Source organism: Canis lupus, chromosome 6 (genome assembly GCF_003254725.2).
Source record: "Canis lupus dingo isolate Sandy chromosome 6, ASM325472v2, whole genome shotgun sequence".
Lineage (NCBI taxonomy): Eukaryota > Metazoa > Chordata > Mammalia > Carnivora > Canidae > Canis > Canis lupus.
Window position 1 is genome coordinate 42,721,232 of NC_064248.1, and position 23,046 is coordinate 42,744,277.

At 41.0% G+C, this 23,046-nt stretch overlaps 2 protein-coding genes and 1 pseudogene across 8 annotated transcripts in view; 1 reads left to right on the forward strand and 2 right to left on the reverse strand.

Moving 5' to 3' along the window:
* GPSM2 (G protein signaling modulator 2) overlaps positions 1-2,885 on the reverse strand; it is a 61,713-nt gene extending 58,828 nt beyond the window's left edge. For 2 of the 7 annotated variants that reach the window (XM_049111020.1, XM_025417390.3), the window contains exon 1: positions 2,612-2,855. The gene's annotated coding sequence lies outside the window, so the exon portion shown is untranslated. Of the gene's footprint in view, positions 1-2,007; positions 2,131-2,611 lie in introns of those variants that run through there. The other 5 variants (XM_049111019.1, XM_049111018.1, XM_025417391.3 and 2 more) reach the window with 5 other exon arrangements.
* A 153-nt stretch (positions 2,886-3,038) lies between these two features.
* Positions 3,039-23,046, forward strand: part of AKNAD1 (AKNA domain containing 1) — a 62,912-nt gene continuing 42,904 nt past the window's right edge. The window contains exon 1 of the mRNA XM_025417401.3: positions 3,039-3,774. The gene's annotated coding sequence lies outside the window, so the exon portion shown is untranslated. The remainder of the gene's footprint in view (positions 3,775-23,046) is intronic.
* LOC112641112 (U2 spliceosomal RNA) lies at positions 21,051-21,202 on the reverse strand (annotated as a pseudogene).

Here is a 23,046-nt window from a genome sequence, read left to right on the forward strand (position 1 = left end):
ACAAATTCAAAATAAATATAGCTTTATGAAGACATTATTATGTCAAAAAAAAAGAAAAAAAAAGAAAAACCATAGGGAACACACAAGTTTGACAAAAACTGGTTACCAATCAAGAGAGAATATTGGCCTATATAGCCATTTAGTACCACCAATGTTAGTCGGCCATCGGCTTAAACCAATATATATATGAAAAACTCAGTAGTGAATAGAAGTAGTCCTTTCTATTGGGCATTGTTCTTGAGTTAAGTAAATGACAATAAACCAGTTCTCCTAATTAGAGGCAAAACTGATTTCAAAATTTTAAGCAGAAATAAATCCCAAATGCAAAAGGGTTAAAAATGTCTACAAGAGTCACTGAGAGTTTGAATTCAGAATTCCGTATAGGAAAATATAACTTTGTCTTCTTCCAAAAATTATCACTATCCTGTGGAAAATGTTTTTATTCAGTTCAGTAATGTTATGAGAGGATATGGGAAGAATGATTCTAAATAAAAAGGACCAGGGAAAGCTTTATAGAAGCAAGGATATCTGTACTGCACCTTGAAGGATGGGTAGACCTTATTAGGCAAATGAAGCAAAGGCATTCCAGTCACAGGGAAATGTCTCCAGCAGAAGTAAGGAGGTAGGAATGCACAGAATGTATGCTCAAGACAAGCACACTGGGTTAGGAGGAGGAAAAGAGAAGTCTAAGAAGGCACTAAAGTGTTAGGGATTGTGAATATGTATGTGGCCTTGTATTTAATATTGTAATTTTTTCAACAAAGTAATAGCAAAGTTGGATCTGTGTTAGTAAAATAAACTGGCAGCAACATGTAGGGGAGAGGAGGGAGACAGAAGAAAGATACTTCAAAAACTCCAGGAGCAACTGCTGAAGAGGAAGTTTTCTTTTGTCATCTCAAAACACCAAGCAAATTGCCTTGGACATAATCGATGTGCAACATACTTTTTTATTTTTTTGCCTGGGAAGAAGAACTATGAACCAGCAAAGAATCCTATAATAGTGAGAACACTGGACTTTAAGACATATCTTATATACTATACTTATATATTTGTATTAAAATATTGGGCAGCCCGGGTGGCTCAGCGGTTTAGCACCTGCCTTCTGCCCAGGGCCTGATTCTGAAGACCCGGGATCGAGTCCCACGTCGGGCTCCCCGCATGGAGCCGGCTTCTCTCTGTCCCCGCCCCTCTCCTGAATAAATAAAATATTTAAAAATATATATATATAATATAATATTTGGCGGTGCCTGGGTGGCTCAGTGGTTGAGCGACTGCCTTCAGCTCTGGGTGTGATCCCAGGGGTCCCGGGATCCAGTCCCACATCACGCCTCCCCTCCCCCTCAGGGAGCCTGCTTCTCCCTCTGCATATGTCTCTGCCTCTCTTTATCTTATGAACAAATAAAATCTTTTAAAAAATATATATTTGTAACACTACATGTCTGATTTAATAACACTGGAAAACACACCTAAACTGCTGCTCTTGCCAAAGCTGATTTTGTGGGCAAAGCCTCTGCAACACTTCCTTACAACTTTTTACTTTGTATCTGCTCCACCCCTTCTAGTGCACATGCCCGCCCACGAAGGAGCCTGCCGGTTCACCATAGACGTAGAGCGGGGTAGTCTGGCACTGCCCTCCCGCCCCCCGCCCCCGCCCCCCAGTCCTCACTCTCCTCACACACACCCAGGTCAATCAACAGCGAGCGTCCCTTTGTTCACAAGTGAGCAACAGAAGAACCAACCGAAGCTGCTTCTCGAATAAGGGGCAACCCAAGCAACAGTGGTCTTTATCAGAGGTAATCACAGTGGCGGCTATCACACCGGAAATCTCCGGGCACCCTCCTAGAGTGGCGGCTTGAAAATTCAGCTCGGGTGGCATGCTGAGCCCACACACGCTACCCAGACTCCAACCCAAGTCGACAGAAAGGAAAGCCAAGAAGCGGCTTCGTGCCGCTCTGCGCTGCGCAGAGTTGAATTATGCATCAAGGCAAATAAAATTTCCACCCTTACCCGTTTTCTTTAACGGAGTCCAAGTGATACCAGTTAAAAGGATACGACTGGCAACCATGAAAACAAAGAACTGACAGATTTCCCACTTTTTTTTTTTTTAACTCCTCAAGGATAGTCTATAGATTATGCAGCTTTTCGGACAAGGGCCTTAACGTCCTCTGCTCACCGGGGCGTCTTGCAGCCGCCTACCAGCCCCGTCGGGCGCGGATTCACGAACCGCGACGCGCTGGACGCAGGTGCGCGCCGGCCCGCCAGCTCCGGGGCCAAGCGCGCGGGAACGCCGCCCGCCGCGGCGCGACTCGGCCGGCGCTCGGGGTCTTCGCCCACCGCCGCCGCCCTCAGAAGGCGTGAGGAGTCGCGGTGCCCTATCGGACTTTTTATTTCTGGAAAGTTGGAGCACAGAGCTCTTACGCGGGACCCTCCTGCAAAGCCTCGCCACAGGAAAACAGCTCGCGCCCTCCAGCCGCGGCTCCTCTCCCCGCTTCTGGTTTCCTCAGCCTCCCGGCCGACCCCCGGGACGCCGCCCCGCGCACCGGCCCCGCGCGCACACACGCCCCCCGGCCGGCTCCCCGCGTGGGGCGCCCTCGGACGCCTCCGCACTCACCTCCCGCGGGCCGGCGAGTCCCAGAGCGCGGCGGACGCCACGGGGCTGCAGCGGCGGCCGCCTCGGGCGCCGGACGGTGGCCGCGGCCCCTCCCCCAGGCGGGCCCGCGCGGGGGGCGCGTCTCCGGGCAGGGGCACCAGGGAGGCAGGCGCGCCCCCCCGCCGCTCGCCGTGGGTCACGTGGGCCAGAGCTCGCAGGGCCGTCCTCGCCGCCCGGGGCCCCTCGGCGCCGCCCGCCCCGCCGGTCCCCCTCTGCGCCTGCGCCCCAGCTGCCGTCGCTCCCATTCAAACCGACAACGCCCCGCGTCTTTCGGACCCGCCAATGGCCGGCGCGGGGGGCGGGGCGTGGGCGCGGGGGCGGGGCGGGGGCGGGGCTGCGCGTCCAGCTGCTCGGGATCGGGCGGGGAGGCCCGCCCGCGACCTGACATCAAGTGGGGACGGAGGGGGGACGGCTTTCCTGGCGTCTTTCCGCAGACACCGAGGGGTGCAGCGGTAAATGTCGCGCAGCGTGCGCAGAGGGGCTCTGGCCCAGACCCCGTTAAAAGCTGGTGCTCAGAGCAGATGCGTCCTGCACTTACGGCTCCGTGCCTCCTGGAGAACGAGTTTCCCAAGCGGCATCGGCGGGATGTTTAAGAAAAAAAGAGGGACCCGTGTCAAAGTCTGAACGAGGCAGCCTCCGTTCTTGCGGCCCTGTCCCAATTCTGGCATTTCCAGCTGTGAAGACAGCAAACTTGTGTCGACTGCGGAGTTGCCGGTCCCCGGGAAAATGGGTGGCACTTAGCTCGGCTTCAGGCCAGTGTCCCAGACACAGCGGGGCAAGTCCGGGTGGCATCCGTGCACCTCCTCTCTGTATCAAGTTCAACAAAAACGCGGATTTGATTAGATTATTTCTCCACTGAAACGAAAGTTAAATGTTCCTGCAGGCTTAAGGATGTGTCAGGGAAAACCCCAGATTCAGTATGTCTCTGAATGGTGGCCAAAACCAGCAATCCAAGCAGCATTTCTCTTACTGGGGGAACGTGTTTTGGCAAATTGGTCAGAATAACAGCTTTGGCATCAAACTTGACCTGGATTTGACTCACATCTTTGCCTCCTGTGGGCTGATTGACCTTGAAGGAGTTACTTATCCTCTTTAGCCTCCCTTTCCTCAGCTGCAAAACACAGGTAATGAAGGTGGTGGTTATGCTTCCGTGAAGTAAGTTTTGCTAAGCGGCTAACATAGTGGCTGGCTGCTTAATAAATGGTAGCTCTTACTATTATCAACAACAACCTTTAATATCAGGTACTTATAAACATCAACTGAATTAGATGCCTGTACTGTTTCAGAGGTAGGTATTATAATTCCTTCTCACCCATAAATTCTTTTTTGGGTGTTGATAGGAAAACCACAAAGGAAGTGTAGTGTATCGAATTCAACATGTCCAAAATGAATCATTATTTCTAACCTGGCAATCTTCTCCTACACAAGGGATTTTCTTTCACGGGTGTTAGTTATCTTCATCTTACTCAAGTTGACTTAGTTTTTTAATTCTCCTTTTAAAAGGCATAAATCAGATTATGTCACTCTCCTGTTTGAAAACCTTTAGCGGTTTATCATTTGATTTAAAATAAAATCTAAATTCCCTACCACTGCCCACCAAGCCCTAAGTCATCTTGCCCTACCCACCTCTCTACTCTCCTGTATTTTCCTCTCCTAGCTTACTTCCCTTCCAGTACACAGAACATTCCTCCATCCCTAGAATACACCAAGCCTCAGGGTTCCCTCAAGGCCTTCTCCCTGGCAGTTCTCACTGCCAAGATTTTTTTCCCTCAGGTCCTTTAAATGGCTGGCTCCTTTTCAGCCCTCAGCTTTCAGCTTATTCATTACAGTATTTAGCAAGTATTTATTAGGTTTATACTATGTGTCAGGAACTGTTCTAGGTGGTGGGAATATAGTAAGGAGCAAGACAGAGCACAGCCCCTGCTTTCATGGAGTTCAATAAAAATAAATACTAAGAAAAGTATCAGGTTGTGACAAGTACCGTGCAGAGAATTCAAAGGAGGGTGATGTGAGAGTGAGTGATTGAAAGATACTTTACATTGAGGGTCAAGGTAAGAAAGTCCACTTTGAGAAGGTGGTATTCAAACCAAGACTTTAATTATTATAAGGAGCCAACTTGAAACTTGAGAACAAGCTTTGTGGGTTTGAGAAACTGGAAAAAGACCACTATGGCTTAAGTGAGGTGAGGTAGAGAAGAACTTACAGGGTCAAGTCACACCAGATTATGTAGACGTTTGTAAGCCAGGATAATGAATGTGGGCTTTATTTTCTAAATGTTAGAATAGCCAGAGATTTTAAACACGGGATAACTTCATTTGTTTGTATTTTTAAAGGAACACTCTGAAACAAAACCAAAATTTCAGATATTCTATAAGACAATGAACTCAGACTCTTCATGAACATCATTGTCACGAAAAACAACCAAAGGAGGTACATGAGTCTTGATAGACTCCTAAATCAGAGAGAGATGATGAGAGACTATAAAAAACATTTAAGAAACAATTGGGGAAATTTGAATATAGAGAATATATTAGATAAAAAGGAATTACTGTTAATTTTCCTAGAGATAACATGGAATTATGGTTATATGGAAACTTTTTTATTACTTTTAGGAGATGCAAGCCTGAGGTACTTAAGGATTAAAAAACCATGACTTCCACAACTTACATTCAAATGGTTCACCAAAAGACAGAGAAAGGAGAGAAATACAAACTAAATGCTAACAATTAGACCTGGGTAAAGATATATTTCTTATTCTTGTACTGCACTATTTACATATTATTCTTTTACTTTTTCTAGAAATTTGGAGTTTTTCAGAATAAAAAGTAAGGAAGAAAATCACTCTGTAAACTTCCATGTCTAAGAGTAATAACCCAGATACCCTGTTCAACACTCCCACTGAAAACAACCTAAAATGCTTTCAAATATTTAAAAAATAAAAAGAAAATTTATTATTGACCTAGGATTCAAGTAAACATTATTTGGAAGCTAGGAACTAGTAAAAATCGATAAGCAGATGAACTTGAATTTTAGTTATCATGGTCTCATGAGGCATGGAAAAAAGAGACAAAGGCCAGGTCCTACCATGATGGGAATCTAATAAGAGACTTCACACATAAGCCAGGATTCTCAAAGTTCCCTCCTACCTTTTCCCAGAAGACAGCAGAAGAAAATTGCCTATGATCATCCTTAATATAAAATAGAGGAGGAAATCTCTTCTGATGTTTTTTTGTTTGTTTGTTTGTTTTTTTACCAAAGACAAAATCTGCTCTACCTGGCTCGTCTGAAACTCAAACACATAATTTACTTTAAAGTGGTTTCAGGTTAATGGTACCTCCAGGCAACTGGCAAAGCTAAACCAAATCACCTCTAGAGACTGAATGTTTGTGTCTCCCCAAAATTTATATGTTTAAATTTAATTCCCATTGTGATAGTATTTGTGGATAGGGCTTTTGTAATCAAAAGGTCAAGAGAGTGGAGCACTCATGAATGAGATTAGTGCCCTTATAAAAAAAAGACCTGAAGGGCAGCCTCACACACAAAGACACAGTGAGGTGACAGCCCTCTAAGAACCAAGAAATGGGCCCTCGCCAGACACAATCTGCTGGCACCCTGATTTTGGACTTCCCAGCTTCCAGAACTGTCAGGAATAAATGTTTCATTTAAGCAACCCAGTTTATGATATTTTGTCCGCTTGAGTTGACTAAGACACCAACTTAATCCAAACCCCTAAAATTTACACAGAAGAAATTCCAAGAAATGCAAACTCTTGGTCAAACTATAAATCATACAAAGAAACAAGGCGTCTTATATAAGAATTAGTGGGGGAAAAAAGCAAAATCAAACTCATAAAGACATTGAAATTGGAATTACCAATCATAGAGTCATAAATATGTTTAATAGATTTAAAGCAATTAAATAGAAGATTGAAAATATAAATAATGAGCAAAGTTCTGCCAAAAATGAACAGGCAGGTTTTAAAAAGAATTCAAAAAAACTTCTAGACTTAAAAAAAAAAGGAGGGAGGAGCAAGATGGCGGAAGAGTAGGGTCTCCAAATCACCTGTCTCCACCAAACTACCTAGAAAACCTTCAAATTATCCTGAAAATCTATGAATTCGGCCTGAGATTTAAAGAGAGACCATCTGGAATGCTACAGTGAGAAGAGTTCGCGCATCTATCAAGGTAGGAAGACAGGGAAAAAGAAATAAAGGAACAAAGGCCTCCGAGGGGGAGGGGCCCGCGAGGAGCCGGGCTGAGGCCGGGGCGAGTGTCCCCAGGACAGGAGAGCCCCGTCCCGGAGGAGCAGGAGCTGCACCGACCTTCCCGGGGGAAAGGGGCTCGCGGGGAGGTGGAGCAGGACCCAGGAGGGCGGGGATGCCCTCGGGCTCCCGGGGACAGTAACAGACACCTGCGCCCCAGGAGAGTGCGCCGAGCTCCCTAAGGGCTGCAGCGCGCACGGCGGACCCGGCGGGACCAGGAGCAGCTGAAGGGGCTCGGGCGGCGGCTCCGCGGAGGGGGCTGCGCGGCCCCGGGAGCAGCTCGGAGGGGCTCGGGCAGAGGAAGAGGCTCCGTGCGGAGGGGGCTGCGCGGTTCCAGGAGCAGCTCGGAGGGGCTCGGGCGGCGGCTCCGCGGAGGGGGCTGCGCGGCCCGGGAGCGCGAATCCAACAGCGCAGGCTCCGGAGCACAGGGCGCCGGGACACAGCCCAGGATCCCGCCTCCCCCGGGACAGGCAGAGGCCGGGAGGGCCCAGGACACCAAGGACGCTCCTGCCCCAGCTGAGCAGATCAGCGGCCCCGCCCCGGAGCCTCCAGGCCCTGCAGACGGAGTTCCTGCCCGAGCTGAATCCAGGGCTCCAGAGCTGCCCCGCCACTGGGGCTGTTCCTCCTGCGGCCTCACGGGGTAAACAACCCCCCCTGAGCCCTGCACCCGGCAGGGGCACAGCAGCTCCCCCAACTGCTAACACCTGAGAATCAGCACAACAGGCCCCTCCCCCAGAACACCAGCTAGACGGACAACTTCCAGGAGAAGCCAAGGGACTTAACACAGAATCAGAAGATACTCCCCGGTGGTTCTTTTTTTGTTTGTTTGTTTTTGTTTTGTTTTTGTTTTGTTTTGCTTTTTGATTTGTTTTGCTTTTTGATTTGTTTCCTTCCCCCACCCTCTTTTTTTCTCCTTTTTCTTTCTCTTTTTCTTTTTTTTTTTTTTTTTGTTTTTTTTTTTTTTCTTTTTCTTCCCCTTTTTTTTTCTCTTTCTCTTTTCTTTCCTTCTTTCTCTCCTCTCTTTTTCTCTTTTTCCCAATACAACTTGCTTTTGGCCACTCTGCACTGAGCAAAAAAAAAAGATATATAGGGGCAACTGAGTGGCTCAGTGGTTGAGCATCTGCCTTTAGCTCAGGTCGTGATCCTGGGATTCTGGGTTAGAGTCCCACATCAGGCTCCCCGTGGGGAGCCTGCTTCTCCCTCTGCCTGTGTTTCTGCCTGTCTCTGTGTGTCTCTCATGAATAAATAAGTAAAATCTTTAAAAAAAAAAAAAAGACATATAATAACTAGAATTTAAAAGTCAATAGGCAGGGGGCGCCTGGGTGGCTCAGTCAGTTAAGCATCCAACTCTTGATTTCCACTCAGGTCATGGTCTCAGGGTTGTGAGACTGAGCCCCACTCCAGGCTCTGCACTGGGGATGGAATCTGGAACCTGCTTCAGATTCTCTCTCTCCCTCTGTCCCACCCCCCACTTGCTCTCATGCTTTCTCTCTTAAAAAAAAAAAGAAAAAGAAAGAAAGAAAGTCAGTGGGCAGGTTTAACAGCAGATTAGATATGGTGAAGAGAAAATCAGCAAACTGAAAGATAGAATCAAATTAATTTTTTCATATAAAAGTGAAACATAGAGGATAGAAGATCTAACATGTGTCTAATCAAAATTCTAAAATGAGAAGAAAAATAGACAATAATTTACACAAGATTTTAAAAAGAGAAAAAGAAAAAAGATATTTACACATAAGATAATGAAAATGCAGAGCACCAAAAACAAAGAAGTAGCTTTGTATCAAGTACAAGAGAAAGAGCTGACTACTTCTAATGAAACAACACTTAGCTGGTGACTTTGCAACTGTAAAAATATAAGCCAAAAGAATGTACTGAGAGAAAAATGACTGTCAACCTAGAATTATTTAACCAATGCAGATATCTTCTAAAAATGAGATTGAAATAAAGGCATTTTTAGGTAAACAAAAACTGGTTTTGCCATCACAGACCCTCACTAACTGAAGTTATAAAGGTTATCCTTCAAGAAGGAAAATGATCTTGGATAAAGATGCAGAAAGCAGATGATAACCACAGTAAGTGGCAAATATGTGGATAATACTATAAACCAATGTCATTGCTCTTTCTTGCCTTGTAGATTCTTTCATTCATCTGTTCAAGAACACATGTGTTTAAATACCTATTATGTGCTAAACACTATATTAGGGGCTAGGGACATAGCAGCAATTTTATTGCATTTCCATATGACTTGAAAACCCCTCTGATGTTAACACTGCTGATATTGGCACTTCCTTGATCATTTCCCAGTGCCCTGGAGAAGGGAGAGAGCCTTGAATACACATAGTACTACAATGTGCAAGGTTGTTAAGATAGCCCAAGCTTAGTGTTTTGTTTTGTCTTGTTTTGTTTTAAGATTTTATTTATTTATTTGAGAGACAGAGAAATAACAACAGAAAGAACAACCAGGAAGGAGAGGGAGAAGCAGGTTCTTGATGGAGCAGAGAGAAGCAGGCTCTCAACTGAGCAGAACCCTGGGACACGATCTGAGCTGAAGACAAACACTCTACTGATTTGAGCCACCCAGGTGCCCCTTGTTTTGTTTTTTAAGGTAAAGCTACAGTGGTTGGACGTTCCTCTAAATTATAAAGAACTCCATTGAGTCCAGGCAAATTTGAATAATCCAGGAGAAAACACTTGTTTCTTCCCTTTTCAACAAAGTCTATCAGAGAATAACAGTGCTCCCTTAACAGAAACCAAGAATATTAGATGTAGAAGTTCCTCAGCAAGAATGTGGACTTGGTAGAAGTTCCTCAGCAAGAATGTGGACTTTTGGAATAAAAGAGGGAAAAAATGAGGGGAAAGAGCTTTCCAAAGGAACACCTAAGAAAAGGGGCATGGGAAGGAGACCTCAAAATCCAGGAGAAACAGCCTATTAACAGACTTAATCTTCTATTTGAAATATAGAATGACTTAATAGGGGTGCCTGAGTGGCTCAGTTAGTTAAGCATCCAACTCTTGGTTTTGGCTCAGGTCATGATCTCAGGGCTTTGAGATAGAGCCCCATGTCAGGCTCTATGCTCAGTGGGGAGCCTACTTCTCTCCTTCTCTCTCTAACTCTGCCCCTTTCCTCTCTCTCTCTCCCTGTCTTTCTCTCAAATAAATAAATCTTTAAAAAAAGAATGTAGAATGATTTAATAAATAATAATAACTAAGAATTATTGATGCTAAATATATACCAGCATTGTTCTGAGCACTTAGATATTTGAAGATTATACCTGGACCCTCATTGGTAATAGGAACTAAATGGACTAATACATATAAAGTGTTTAAGACAATGCCTTATGCATAATAAGTATCTTTACAACCATGTGACACAAGTATTAATAGCATATTCATTTTACAGAATCTTAAGTTGATTCCCTAGAAGCAGGTCCTGAAACAAGGATTAAATATGCATGATTTATTGAAGAAGAGCTTTCAGGATGAACCTGTAAGAAAAAGAGTAAAACAGGATAGTGAACAGAAAAGGGTCAAGTAAGAATGGATCTTAGAAAATCTTAGCCTTGGTCTGACTCATACAGGGAAGTCTCTAGAGTCTAGAGCATGAACCATAAAATTAGCCCCCCACTTTACAGAAGAGTGGCAGCTTTTTGTATCTCCATATTGGGATGGGGTGGGGTATAACTTCCCCAGCTCCTTGTAGTGCAAACTCTACAGAGAGAAGGACAGCTATAATCCTTAACAGCCAACCTCACAGGTCTGGGAGATGAAGGTACTGGTGAGTAAAGGGTATCCAGACAGGGCACCTAAGCAGCATACACCACAGCTGGCAAATGGCAGAGCCAGTCTGTCTCAGGGGCTAGGCTTTTAACCTCTCCGTATGTTGCTTCTTATAAAGTCAAAAGGAAGATGACAAATGAGACATGTGATAGACAAAGGGTTAATATTAAATACTTATATTTTAAGAGCTCTTACTATGAAACAACCCAACAGAAAAAATGGCAACAACCCAATAGAAAGGAAAGGCCAAGGACTAACACTTTAGAATGGAATTTTAAGAGCCCACAATAAGCCCACATATGAACTTCAGCATCACTAGGGTTTAAATAAACTCAAAACAATGGGATACTTTTTTTGCCTATCAAATTGTAGATGAAAAAGGGTGATAATACTCAATATGATGAAATTAGTCCTCTCACATATTGCTGTTGGGGCTGGAAATTGATATAATCATTTTGAAGGAAGGTTCTGTAATATATATCAAAAACTTTAGCACCTCTGGACCAATTCCAGAGGTAATAATTCCATTTTTAAGGACTTTACCTACATAAATGATCAGACAAGTGTGCAAAATAAATGTACCAGTGTTCATCACATTCAGCACCCAACCATTTAAATATGGAAAGATTAGACACAATTTATATGCCCAGAGATTAGTGAAAACAGTACTTGTTCACCCATACAATGGAATATTACACAGCCATTAAAAATTATGGCTTAATACACAGTCTACCCAGGGAATGACCATACACAAAACCATTCCTTCAAGTTTAGGAGAAGTAGCTGTTTTGCCTAATTTATAGAAACAAACAGGACATCAAGCAAAATGAAGAGACAGAAGAATATGCTCCAAATAAAAGACAAGACAAAACCTTGAAAAAAGAGCTAAATGAAACAGAGATAACCAATCAACACAAGAGTTCAAAGTAAAGGTCATAAAGATGCTCACTGGACTGGAGAAAGGAGGGATAAATTCAGTGAGAACTTCAACAAAGATTTTTTAAAAAGAACCAATCAGGCATCCCTGTGTGGCACAGCGGTTTAGCGCCTGCCTTTGGCCCAGGGCGTGATCCTGGAGACCTGGGATGGAATCCCACATCGGGCTCCTGGTGCATGGAGCCTGCTTCTCCCTCTGCCTATGTCTCTGCCTCTCTCTCTCTCTCTCTCTGTGTGTGACTATCATAAATAAATAAAAAATTTTAAAAGAACCAATCAGAATTGAATAATACAATAACTGAAATGAAATATACATTAGAGGAAATCAATTGTAGATTGGAAGATGGAGAAGAACAGATCAGTGATCTGGAAGACAGGGTAATGGGAAGTACATAAACTGAACACCAAAAAATGAAAAAGAACAAAAAACAAGAGGTTAGAGGATCTCTTGGATAACATAAAGTGAGCAAGCATTTGCATTATATAGATGCCAGACGGAGAAGAGGGAAAGAACGGGGCAGAAAACTTATCTGAAGAAATAATAGCTTAAAAATTCCCTAAGCTGAGGAAGAGTATAGATATAAGGTTCAGGAAGCACAGAGAGTTCCAAACAAGATGAAGCCAAGGAGAACCATACTACAACATAAAACAATTAAAAAATATATCTACAAAATTAGTTAAAGGGACTCACAAAATAAAAAGATGTGAAATATGACAACATATACATAAAATGTGGTGGGGGGTAAAAATGAAATTCTTTTAGAATATGTTTGACTTTAAGTGGCCATCAATTTAATAGAGACTACTATATACTTAAGATGTTATATATAAACCTCCTGGTAGCCACAAACCCAAAGCCTATAATAGATACCCTAAAAATAAAGAGAAAGAAAGCCAAGTATAACACTAAAGAAACTCATCAATCACAGGGAAAGAGAGCAAGGGGAAAAGGGAACAGGGAACTAAAAAACAACAACAACAAAAAAAACGAGAACAATTAACAAAATGGCAGTAAGTATATACCTATCAATAATTCCTTTACATGTAAATGGTCTAAATAATGGCCTAAATTCTCCAGTCAAAAGATATAGGGTGACAGCAGGGATGAAAAAATAAGACCTACCTACCCACCCATATGCTGCATGCAAGAGATGTCGTTCAGAGACCAAAAGACACCTATAGACTGAAAGTGAAGGAATGGATAAAGATATTCCATGTGAATGAAAACAGGAAAAAAATAAAGAGCCAGGGTAGTAATACTTATACAAAATGAACTTTATTTTTTTCTTTTTACTTTTCTGACATTTAAAATTTTTAATTTCAATTAACATATAAAATGAACTTTAAAACAAAGATTGAGGGACGCCTGGGTGGCTCAGCGGTTGAGCATCTGCCTTGGGCTCAGGGTGTGAACCCGGAGTTCTGGGATCAGGTCCCACATCGGGCTTCCTGCATGGAGCCTGCTTCTCCCTCTGCCTGTGTCTCTGCCTCTCTGTCTGTCTCTCATGAATAAACAAATAAAATATTTAAAATCAATCAAACAAACAAAGATTGAGGGATGCCTGGGTGGCTCAGCGCTTGAGCATCTGCCTTCAGCTCAGGGCATGATCTTGGGTCTGGGGATCAAGTTCCACATCGGGTTCCCTGTGAGGAGCCTGCTTCTCCTTCTGTCTATGTCTCTGCCTCTCTCTCTGTATCTCTCATGAATAAATAAATAAAACAAAGATTGAAGAGGCACCTGGATGTCTCAGTAAGTTAAACACTTAACTCTTGATTTTAGCTCAGTTCATGATTTCAGTATTATGAGATTGAGCCCTGCATTAGGTGCCCTACTCAGAGGTGAATCTGCTTGAGATTCTCTCTCCCCCTCTGCCTTACACCCCACCTCCCCACTCTCTCTCAAATAAATAAATCTTTTTTTTAATATTTTATTTATTTAGTTATTCATGAGAAACACAGTGAGAGAGAGAGGCAGAGACACAGGCAGAGGAAGAAGCAGGCTCCATGCAGGGAGCCTGACATGGGACTTGATCCCGGGACCCCAGGATCACACCCTGGGCTGAAGGCAGGTGCTAAACTGCTGAGCCACCCAGTCGTCCCAATAAATAAATCTTTAAAAAAAAAGATTCTCAAAAAATAAAGATTCTCTCTCTCCCCCCTCCCCCACCTTCTTTCTCTCAAAAAAAAAAAAAAAAGAAAGACTGCAGCAAGAGACAATAAGGGTATTCATAATGATCAATTCCAATAAGAGGATATAACAACTGTAAATATTTATGCACCCAACATTGGAACATCTAAACACATAAAGCAAATATATGTAATGGAAAAATTGACAGTAATACACTAATAAGTAGAGAACTTTAACACCCCACTTAGATCAATGAATAGATTATCCCAGCAGGAAATCAATAAGGAAACTGTGTCTTTGAATGACTAATAGATCAGATGGACTTAAAAAATATATACAGAATATTCCCTTCAAAAACAACAGCATACACAATCTTTTCAAATGCACATGGAAGATTCTCCATGACAAATCACATGTTAGGTGACAAAACAAGTCTTAATACATTTAAGGAGCTTTAAATCATATCAAGTATCTTTTCTGCCCACAATGGTATGAAACTAGAAATCAATCATAAGAGAAAAACTGGAAACAGCACAAACACATGAAGGCTAAACAACATGCTAAACAATCCATGAGTCAGAAGAAATAAAAGGAAATTTAAAAATACAGGAAGACAAATGAAAATGAAAACACAACAGTCCAAAATCTTTGGATGCAGTGAAAGCAGATCAAGAGGGAAATTTATAGTGATACAAGCCTACTTCAAGAGACAAGAAGATCTTAAACAATCTAACCTTATACATAAAAAAAAAAAAATGGAAAAAGAAGACCAAACTCCAAAGTCACTAAAGGAAAGGAAGTAATAAAGATCAGAGCAGAATTAGGGACCCCTGGGCGGCTCTGTTGGTGAGGCATCTGACTCTTGATTTTGACTCAGATCATGATCTCAGGATAGTGAGATTGAGCCCTATGTTGGGCTTTACACTCAGCAGGGAGTCTGCTTAAGATTCTCTCCCTCTACCCTTCCCTCCTCAAATAAATAAAAGTAAATATAGTTTTTAAAATATCAGAATTAAATGAGAGACAAAAAAAAAACCCAGTGAAACCAAGATCTAGCTCTTTGAAAAGAAACAAAATTAATAAACATTTAGCAAGATTCATCAAGAAAAAAAGATAGGACATGAATAAATAAAATCAGAAATGAAAAAGGAGACATAACAACCAGCACAATAGAAGTACAAAAGATTATAAGCAACTACAATGGAACATTATATGCCAATAAATTAAACAACCTAGGAGAAATGGATACACTCCTAGAAGCATACAACCTTCTAAAACTGAATCAGGAAGAGGTAGAAAATCTTAATAGACTGATTACTAGTAATGAAATTAAATTGGTAACAACTCCCAACAAACACAGCTCCAAGATCAGATGAATTCACAGGTGAATAGTATCAACCAATTAAAAAAGACTTAAGATCTATTCATTTCAAACTATTCCAAATAATATAAGAGGAAGGAAAGCTTCCAAATACCATTCTATGAGACCAGTATTACCCTGATACTAAAACCAAAGACACTACAAAACAAACAAACAAACAAACAAAACAAAAAACAAAAAACTACAGGCCAATATTCCTAATTAATATAGATGCAAAAATTCTCAACAAAATATTAGCAACCCACATTCAATAACATGTTAAAAGGGTCATATACCAAGATCAAATAAGATTTATTTTAGAGATGCAAGGATGGTTCAATATCTGCAAATCAATCAGTATAAAAAACACATTAACAAAATGAAAGATCACACAATAATCTCAGGTGCAGAAAAAGCCTTTGACAAAATTCAACATCCATTCATGATAGAAACTCTCAAAAAAGTGTTTTTATTTTAAAGTATATTGTTTCTCCTTTTTTTTTAAAGCTTTCATTTTTATGTAATCTCTATACCCAATGCTGGCCTCTAACTCATGATTCTGAGATCAAGAGTTACCTGCTTCACTGACTGAGCCAGCCAGGTGCCCCCAAATAGTGGGTTTAGAAGAACATATCTCATGCTTGCTTCGGCAGCACATATACCAAAAATTGGAATGATGGACACTTGAGTTCTTTCCATATATTGGCTATTGTAAATAATGCTGCAATAAACATAGGGGTACATATATCTTTTCAAATTAGGGTTTTCATTTTCTTTGGGTAAATAACCAGTAGTGGGAATACTGGAGCATATGATATTTCTATTTTTAATTTTTTTGAGAAATCACCATACTGTTTTCCACAGTGACTGCACCACTTTGCATTCCCACCAACAGTGCACAAGTGTTCCTTTTTCTCTGTATCCTCACTAACACTTTTTATCTCTTGTCTTTTTGATACTAGCCATTCTGACTCATGTGAGGTGATATCTCATTGTGGTTTTGATTTGCATTTCCCTGATGATTAGTGACGTTGAGCATTTTTTCATGTGTCTATTTGCCATCTGTATGTCTTCCTTGGAGAAAATTTCTATTCCGTTTCTCTGCTCATTTTTAATTAGATTATTTGTTTTTCTGATGTTGAGTTGTATAAGTTCTTTATGTATTTTAGATATTAATCCCTTATTGGATATATCATTTGCAAATATCTTCTCCCATTCAGTAGGTTGACTTTTTGTTTTGTTGATGGTTCTTTCCTTTGTGCAAAAAGCTTTTCATTTTGGTGTAGTCTCAATAGCTTATTTTTGTTTCCCTTGTCTAAGGTGAGGACATATCTAGAAAAATATTGCTAAGATTTATGTCAAAGACATTATTGTCTATATTTTCTTTTGGGAGTTTTATAGTTTTGGATCTCACATTTAGGTCTTTGACCCATTTTTAGTTTATTTGTATGTATAGTCTAAAAAGGTGATCCAATTTTATTCTTTTGCATGTAGCTGTTCAGTTTTCCCAGAATCATTTATTGAATAGACTGTCTTTTCTCCATTGTATGTAATTGGTGGTTGTCAGAGAGAAGGGGTGGGTGTTATTGAGCAAAACGTGTTTAAGGATAGTGGGAGGTACAGGCTTCCTTTCATGGAATGAATAAGTCACAGGGATGAAAGGTACTGCATAGAGAATATAGTTAATGGTATTATAATAGGGTCATAATGTAACATTTGGTAGTTATACTTGTAGTGAGAATAGCATAATATATAGAGTTGTTGGAATCACTATGTTGTACACTTGAAACGAATGTAACATTGTCAACTATACTTCAAAAAAAAGATGGCTTAGATGTATCCTGGTTGACACAAATACAATATGTTGAATTGAGTTCTTACATTTTCTAACACCTTTCATAATGAACATGTATTATTTTTGTAATAACAAAAAAATAGTCATATTGTGGATAATAGTTAAATGAGCAAAGGACTGAGAGAATTCACAAATGAAAAAATTAAAGAGCTAATAAACATATGAAAAATGTCTAGACTTTCTAGTCATCAAAGTACTGCAAACTGAGACAACACTGAAATACTTTATTTGTTGACAAAGATTTTTTTTAAATGCCACTGTTCAGTGTTACAGAGCATATCAAACTATCATTGCCATGTTGCTGGTGAGAATATATGCTTGTACAGACTTCTTGAAATCATTATTAGGAACATTACAATTTTTATACTTGTCCTAATACTTGCTCACCTAAGAATTTATCCCAAGGAAATAATTTAAAATACAGGTAAAGATAAAAATTTTGAAAACTGGAATCAATCTAAATATCTGTTGTTAGGAAAATGATTAATTACAGTGTAGCCATGTAGTGGACAGAACTATTAAAAATAAACATTTATTTCAAAGTACAATAACATGGGGAAATGTTCTTTATGTTTAGTGAAAAAAAGCATGTTGCAAAATTGCTTAATTTATTATGATCACAACGATGTAAAACATGTTTAATAAACACAAAAGAATTATGCAAAAGCCATCTGAGTCTGGACATTTCTGTACTTTTCTCATTTTATACAATAAGCTAAAAGCATCAAGCAATAAAAAGGTTAAAACTAAGAAAAAATACTATGGATTTGAACATTCCCCCACAAGCGTGCTCTCTGTTACTTCCTTCTGGTGGCTTTCTATAAAAAAAAATACATAGAAAAAATAAAAAATAAAAAAAGACATATATATGAAACAGGCGTAAATTCTTAGGGGTCAGGGGATAACAGTTTAGGAGTTTGGTAGAGTTGAGGGAATCTGCCCTACACTAGGGTGACTAATCATTCTCAGACTGAGGGCATCCCAGGATGCAGAACTTTCTACTTTAAATCCAGGACAGGAATTGGAAAGGGCAAGTGAGCAAGGCAACACTTTAGGATTCGTGGAACAAAGAAAATAGGTTTAAGAAGCCTTTCTGAGAAAGAAAAGCAAGTGGTAGTTCAGGGCTTTAACCAGGAAACACCCTGTGTTCTTTTACTGGGTTAACTTTTGGGGTTCTCTAAAGTTGAAGTGTTCAATATCATGGCTTAACAGTAGATCTGGAGGCTGCCTGTTAGCAAGGCAATCAAGTGCTTTTAATTCACGTGGTGTCATGTACAAAACAAGTTGCACAATGAAACTTACTTACTATCCTGTTATTCCAAATATCACTTAGTAGGATGGATTGCTTAGAAAGGACTATGATGACTACCCTGGCAGTCTCCTGTGTGTTGAACTTCTAAGAGTCTATTTGCCTTTAGGATAATATGCATGCTCAGATGTTCTTCTCTGAAGATTATACCCATTATTTTATGACACTTTTATCAGTCTTAATTATGGGATTGCAGATGTGCCCAGAGGTTCCCTTGACAGCAAATTGCACAAATCTAAATTGTGGTCATTTAGAACTCTTTCTACTTTAGTGGCTAGACTCCACCTCAGTAAGTGTCACAGTTGGTCCTCCCCAACCATTTTTTTTTTCATCAGTAGGACCTCAGTAGGATCCTGATCTCAGAGACATAAAGGACTAAGTAACTTTTTAGAGGTTCCTCACTTCCCAGTTGGCTCAAATTCCTTCTAAGAAACCAGGTATGGTCATCCTACATTTACTTGCTAGCTTGCTAAAAGGATTACGAAGAGTAGGTCTTTCAAAAATAGTGAGCAACATTTCAGATCAGTGTCTATGAATGCCCCTCGTTGCTTCTACTCACAACCCAGCCCTGAACCACAGGCTTTTTAAAAGACATTTTTGAGTTCTCAGAGTTTCCAAAACCCATTTAAAAGGCTTATAGAAGTTCTTTCCATCAAGCTAGGCATAAGGGTTTTTTCAGTCCAGCTTCCTCAACTAAACTTCTACATGTACCTGCCCTTCACTTAGGGGAAAAGGAGGAAGAGGGGGAAAGAAGATTTGATATTTATTGAACACCCTCCATGTGTCAGACGCTGAGCAAGATACTCTATGTACTTCTGTCATCAAATTCCTATAAGCACCCTTTATCCTCATTTTGTGGATGAGGAAACTGAGGTGTAAATCACTTAGATAACTTATTCAAGTTCTCAATTAATAAGGAATAGAGAGCTAAGAGTCTGTTTTATAGAAATGTGTGCTCTTTCCACCTTCCTCAAACAGCCAAATGGGTCTTCCTTTCTGCTTGCCTTCCTCCTCCTTCCGTCTTCTCTCTCTTCTTCATTCCACCAACATTTTAGAATTGTAATAAAGGCTATTAGAGAGATACGCAGAATGCTCTGAAAGCTTCTTAGGGGAAGCAGGCCTAATAAAGGAGATGAGGGAAGGTTCTAGGAAATGACATACTGAGGGATATGTAAGAAATAACCAGGCAAAGGGAGGAAGGTGGAGCAGTCACTCTGGGCAGAGTGAACAGCATGAAGTGAAGGTCCCACAGTGGGAAGGAGACCAGGTATCTGAGGAATATGAGATGAAGGGGAGACAGTAAGAGGGAAGAGTGACACTTGCCTAGTGAGAGAGATAGGGACAAGGAGAGCGAGTGTTTGCAGCTGGGGGAGAGGACTTTGGCCCTTCCCTGAATGCACCTCCACTCACCTGAAGCACTGAAGAAAAGTATTTTTAGTCTTTACAGAGAAAATACTTTTTATCTTTACAGTAGTATTTTTAAAAATTAAAGCCTTATTGGCACGCTGGAGGTGATCATTCTTTGTACGGGGCTGCTCTGTACCTAGCTTCCCTCTTGGTCTCCAGGTACTAAATACCAGGAGCACCTTCCGAGTCAGGCAGCACTGTGGTAACCAGAAACACCCTACAGTTTCTGAACCCCTCTGCAATGGTCCTGCCTCCTGCTGAGAACCATTGCTCTCCTTGGGGCTGCAGTTGCGTCATTGCCACCAAGGTCATGACCATGTTTTATCCCTTCATCTACCAATAGCCAAACTCCTCTTTTCGTGGATGTCCTTCCCTACATACACCCTAATGATGGAGTTTGTTCTATGACATACTGGGAGCATTTCTAATTCCATGAAATAACTGTTGAGTCTCTGCTATATGCCAAGGTCAGGAGTACAGGTAGGCCAGTGACAGAAACAGAAGTGAAACGATTAGTTATAATATGGTGGGGAAAGTGTAGCCGAGAATGGTTATCTAGGAACTGGAGGTGGCGGAGGAGGAGGTGATGGCTTCCCCTGGCCAAGGAAGCTGAGAGGAGGGCAGTACATTTTATGGAGACATAAAACACCAGGTGAGCTTGGACAACTATAAATAGTTTGGCATTGTTGAAGCATGAATTTCAAGTCCAGGTGTAGTAGGAAGACAGGTTGGAGAGGCAAGAGGCCCACACAGTTCACAAAGGGCTTCATATGCCAAGCTAAGATAAGCTTAGATAATATGCAAAATAAACTCCCAAATGTATTATACTTGCAAATCTTCAATCATCCTGAAATGATAACATCTGGATGAGGTGTGTAAGAATTTTCTGCAGAGCTATATAGATCAGGTTATTTTGCAGGGTGACACAAGTTTTTCTTTAGCTCTTTCACCTCATTATGAAGTCCTTGTGAGCCTTGGAGGTTTTGAAGTTTCTTTTCATGTATTTTTTAACAGCTTTATTGAGCTGCAATTGACATATAATAAATAGCACATAAAGTACACAATTTTTCAAGTTTGACATTTGTATGACATATTTATACATCTGTGAAACCAACACCACAATCAATATATCCATCAATCCAAAGGAGGTGGATGGGGGATGCGGTAGCTAGGTGATGGGGATTAAGGAGGGCACTTGTGATGAGCACTGGGTGTTGCATGTAAGTGATGAATCACTGACTTTTTTTAAAGATTTTATTTATTTATTCATGAGAGACACAGAGAAATGCAGACACATAGGTAGAGGGAGAGGCGGCTCCCTCTGGGGAGCTTGATGCAAGACTCGATCTCAGGACCCCGGGATCACCACTTGAGCCAAAGGCAGATGTTCAACTCCTGAGCCACCCAGGTTTCCCTGAATCACTGGCTTCTACTCCTGAAACCAATATTGCACTATGTATTAACCTGATAGGAACAGATACTACACTTGATCTTAGCCAAAAGACCAAGAAGCAATTACACTGTGCATTAACCAACTAGAATTTAAATAAAACTGAAAAAGTTGCTGAGTGAAGTAAGTCAATCGGAGAAAGACAAACATTATATGTTCTCATTCATTTGGGGAATATAAATAATAGTGAAAGGGAATATAAGGGAAGGGAGAAGAAATGTGTGGGAAATATCAGAAAGGGAGACAGAACGTAAAGACTGCTAACTCTGGGAAACGAACTAGGGGTGGTAGAAGGGGAGGAGGGCGGGGGGTGGGAGTGAATGGGTGAAGGGCACTGGGGGTTATTCTGTAAATTGAACACCAATAAAAAATAAATAAATAAAAATTAAAACAAAACAAAACAAAACAAAAAAAACTGAAAAAGTAAATTAAAAAACTATATATATTCATCAATACTAAAAATGTTCTTATGTCCCTTGGTAATCCTTCTCCGGGCCTGCATCCCAACCCCAGACAACCAGTGATTTGCTTTCTGTCACTGTATACTACTTTGCATTTTTTGAATTTTATATAAACATGTACTCTCTTTTGGCTTATTTCAAATGGCATAATTATTTTGAGATGCATCCAGGTGGTTGCATGCATAAATAGCTATAATTTATGGTTTTTTATTTTTAAAATTATTAATTAATTAATTTATTTATTTAGGTGGGCAGCAAAGCAAAGTTTATTGAGCGATTGTACAAAGCTCCCGTAGAGGGAGGGGACCCAAGAGGGTTGCCCAATTTTTTATTTTTTATTTTATTTTTAAAGATTTTATTTATTTATTCATGAGAGACACACAGAGAGAGAGGCAGAGACACAGGCAGAAGGAGAAGCAGGCTCCATGCAGGGAGCCCAATGCTGAACTTGATCCCAGGACCCTGGGATCATGCCCTGAGCCAAAGGCAGACGCTCAACCACTGAGCCACCCAGGTGCCCCAATTTTTTTTTATTTTTTAAAATACATTTTATTTGTTTACTTATCTGAGAGAGAAAGAGAGAGTGCACACTCATGAGTAAGAGGGGAGGGGGAAGGGCAGAAGGAAGAGAGGGAGAAAGACAAGCAGATTCTGCACTGAGCATGAGCACACAGGGTTTGATCTCATAACCCTGAGACCAGGACTCTGAATCCAAGAGTCAGTCACCTAACCAACTGAACCACCCAGGTGTGCCAATCATTTACTGTTTTTTTTTTTTAACTTTATACTTTTGAGATATGTCCTCCTAAAGTATTTACTGTATCTCAAAAAGTTTGCTCCATGAGATGACAAAGCTCTATTTTAGGAGTGGCTTTGTGGGTAACAGGTACAAGAGAAGAAATGATGAGGCATAGATCCTGGTTTTCTAAGAACTCTCCAAAATATAAAATATAGTACTGTGATAAGCAAAATAATGGCCCCCAAAGATGCCTACATTTTAATCCGTGGAACCTTTGAATATGTCACTTTACAGGTCAAAAGAGGTTTTGCAGATGTGGTCCAGTTAGGGACTTTGAGGGGACGAGAGCATCTTGGATTATCTAGGTGGACCCATTTTTGTAATCACAGGGGTCCTGTGAAGTTAAAGGGAGGTATGAGGGTCAGAGTCAAAATGAGATTTGAAGATGCTATGATGTTGGCTTTGAAGATGAAGAAAGTGGCCACCACTCAAGGAATGCAAATCACCTTTAGAAGCTGGAAAAAGCAAGGGAATGGATTCTCCACTAGAGCCTTCAGAAGGAATGCAGGCTGCTGACACCTTGATTTTAGCCCACTGAGACTCATTTTTGTACTTCTGACCTCCAGAACTGAAAGATAATGAATTTGTGTTGTTTTAAGCCACTAGGTTTGGGATAATTAGCTACAGCAGGAATAGAAATTAGTTACCAA